Genomic DNA, 3,623 nt, shown 5'->3' with positions numbered 1-3,623 from the left:
CAAAACATAGAAACAATGAAACCTTGACATAATTCAGTACATTAAAAAAATTTTACCTGAATACACCTCCATTCTCTTAAAAAAAAAAAAAAAAAAAAAACACAAGATGAGACAAAAAGAAACAACAACCAAAAACCCAAACAACCTACAAGAAGAGTGGAAAAAAAAATAAAAGAAAAGAATACCTCATGGAAAAAATATTCGTAATTTCCCTACTACATAACTGGGAAATATTAGTTTCCCTAACGTGTAATGTGCAATAGAGTAGGTTTGGAAAGTGCGCAGTGTGGGGGGCGGGGCGGGGGGGGGAAGTTTCCTATTGGCTTATTTGTCCCTGAGTGGAGCAAACTATTAATTGGCTGGGATGTTAACTGAAAGAATGGAAGTTGGAGTCCGCCCATAGGCACCTCAGAAGAAAACCCTGGTCATCTACTTCCAAAAAATCAGCCATCAAAAACCGTATGGAATACTCACCTCCAAACACCCTGTCCAATGATGCTGCTATACACAGCCTTCAAAAGGCAGGCGAGTTGTTCATTTTTACTTAGCATTAGGTAATGAAATGAATCTGTCATTGAAACGGACTTAAATTATTACCAATGGGCTTAGACTCTGAAAAGAAGTGCTATGTCACATGAGTCCATCTTCAGATTAAGCAAGAAAGCCAGAGGGGAAGGGCCACCACGGGTTCTCCAGGCTAATGGAGGAGAGCCACATTGCCCCAGAGGCTTCCAGTAGAGGAAAAAGAAGGAGAAACTGAAACCCAGCCCATTGGCCCTGCTTGTTTTATTATCTGGAAGCTTTTTCAGAGGCCCTGATTGTGTAATCAAAACCTTAGCAATTGGTAGGACTTCGTGTTCGTTGGTGTTTTAAACTAAGAAACTTCCGGCCCAGCTATTCCAAGCACAGAGCCTATGAAAAGAACGCTGGAAAAAAAAAAAAAAAACAAACAAAAACGAAAGGAAACCTTAGGGAGCACAGTTCAACTCTGATGTACCCGGAGTCTTCAGGAGTCAGAGCTGACTCCATGGCAACTGCATATTAGCTTGCTTATGCAAATAATATTCGGTGCAGGTAACCCCAGACTAACCCCAGGCTACTTGCCCGGGTAGGTAAAGGGAGCGCTGGCGCCATACCGGTTAAGTGCTATGGCTGCTCACCAAAACCTTGGCAGTTCGAATCCAACAGGCGCTCCTTGGGAACTCCATGGTGGCAGTTCTACACTGTCCTATAGGGGCGCTATGAGCCGCAATCGACTCGGCGGCAATGGGATTGGTTTTTTGGGTTTGCGTAGGCAGAAACCGATGCAGGTGGAATGGGGAGGGGAGGTGGTGGAAGAGTTTCACCGTGTATAAAGTCTTACGTTTTTGTAATTTGGAAATATATGAGTTATATTTGTTTAAATCTATAAACATTTTAAAAACCATAAAGATTTAATCCTTGGACACGAACTACTGTTCTTAGATTGATCTTAACCTATTATTAGGGGGATAAATGTCTTGCTTATGTTCTTCAAGGGCTCCCTAGTTGAGGGCTCGGCTGCCAAACAGAAGCCTAAATTCACCAGCCGCTCCTTGGAAACTTTATGGGGCAGTTTCGCGCTGTGCTGTATAGGCTCGCTACGAGTCGGAAGTGACTGAATCAAAGCGGGTAAAGTTTTTGGTAATTCCCTTCTCTGATGGAGTCCATTTCCAATAGAGTTGGCAGCGGCGGGATTCGAACCCACGCCCCCACAGGGACTGGAACCTTAATCCAGCGCCTTGGACCGCTCGGCCACGCTACCGTGCTCCCGAGAAACTCTTAAATCATTATATTTAGGAAGATACAAGACTGTTTTCCATGACGTTATACTTTTCCTAGAACATTTCTACACGGTACTGGTCCAAAACTAAAATTTATTGGAAATTTATTACGTGCCATGCACTTACCTTACATTTACTGTCATTCAGTCCTATAAACTGCCTCAGTGGTAGGTACTGTTACTATGATCTGCATTTTCCTGCTGGAGATTACCAGATACAATCAGTAACCTGCTGAATGTCACCCAGCTGTAAGTGATGTTTAAAGCAGTAGTGGAAAACTTCACTGTGTTGTATATTTATTCAGTCGGTGGTAAAATTCTGAAATGATTTTGATGAAGGCTATGTGACAAACAGAGCAACAGCAAACTTATGTATGACTTAGCACTGATTGCTTTTGGGGAATGGAGACGTATTAAAAAAAACAGGAAAGCCATTGTCATCCAGTAGACCTTATAGGACAGAGCAGGACTACCCAAAGGGCTCCCAAGGAGGAGCTGATGGACTCCAACTGATGGCCTTTTGGTTACTAACCCAACTCTCGATCACTGTGCAATCAGGGTTCCACTGGTCGGAGCATGGTATATGGAAGTCTAATATTTCGGTAATTTCACTGATGCTTGAAATGTTTCCAGTGTGGAGAAATTTACTAAAAGCAGTTTAAGTGGTGCCTTCTTAGCACAGCAGGTAGCCAGTCAGTCTCATAATCTGAGGATCCTGATTTCAAGCCTTAGAGAGAGTACCAAGGTTTTTCTTGTCTCTTCTACTAAACTCTTTTGAAAAAGAAACGTAGTAAGAAAAATTGTAACACTGATCAAGTTTTTGAGTACAAAACGCAGATTCCAGAAGTATCTCCGAGTAATCCTGAGTGATGTGATTATAGGTAGGGAGCAGGACCTGTAATTTTTAACACTCTGCCAAGGAATCCTTAAAAAACTTTATCAATTTCTTTTTGTAGCCAGACAGCTTTTCAATACGCTGACTACAGTACAACCTAATACCAAACTCTGGATTAGTTACCTATTGCTACTGTAGGAAATTATCACAAATTTAACGGCTTCAAAAAACACAAATTTATTATTTTCAGTTCTGGAGGTCAGAAGCCTGAAATGGGTCCTAGGGAACTAAACTCAAAATGTTGGCGGAGTTGCATTGTCTCTGGAGACTATGGTAGAGAAGTCAGTCCTTGTGGTTCCCGGCATCTGACTCCACTCACACTCTTTTGCTCAAGTCTACTTTATGCTGATCTGTGGTTCTGTTGTCGCATTGCTTTTTCTAACGGTGAACCACCTGTCTACCTCTTATAAGGATCTTGTGACTATATTGGGCCCACCCAGAAAATGCAGACATTTTTTTCCATCTAAACATCCTTCACTTAATCAAGTGTGCAAAATACCTTTTGCCATGTAAGGTAACAGATTCACAGTTTTTGGATATTAGGATGAGGATAGTTTATGGGGATATAACTACACATGGTACAGTCTTCCTTCTGGTCTACGAAGATTCACAACTGTCCCACATGTAAAAACATTCACTTCATCCCAGCATCCCCCCAAATAGCAACCCATTACAGCATCAACTCAAAGACCAAAATTCTCATCTAAATCTCATCAGCTCAAAAGTCCTAAATCTTCTATTATCTATATCCTCTAAATAAGTATGGGTGAGGCTCTGGTATAATCCCTCCTGAGATACAATTACTGTTTTTCTGTGAATCTGTGAAATTCAACAAACAAATTATCTGCTCCTCAAAATGCAGTGTGAGAAAGGCATAGGGTAAGAGTTTTAGACATTTCGATTAAAGAAGGGAAGAAATTGAAAGAC

General features: G+C 41.4%; 1 non-coding gene across 1 annotated transcript; it reads right to left on the bottom strand.

The window, feature by feature from the left end:
• Positions 1-1,701: 1,701 nt before the first annotated feature.
• On the bottom strand, positions 1,702-1,783 carry TRNAL-AAG (transfer RNA leucine (anticodon AAG)). Its single transcript has one exon. It is a non-coding gene; the product is annotated as a tRNA-Leu (tRNA).
• Between the last annotated feature and the right edge of the window lie 1,840 nt (positions 1,784-3,623).

The sequence above is a fragment of the Elephas maximus genome, chromosome 1 (assembly GCF_024166365.1).
Source record: "Elephas maximus indicus isolate mEleMax1 chromosome 1, mEleMax1 primary haplotype, whole genome shotgun sequence".
NCBI lineage: Eukaryota > Metazoa > Chordata > Mammalia > Proboscidea > Elephantidae > Elephas > Elephas maximus.
This window is presented reverse-complemented; position numbering and strand designations above follow the sequence as displayed.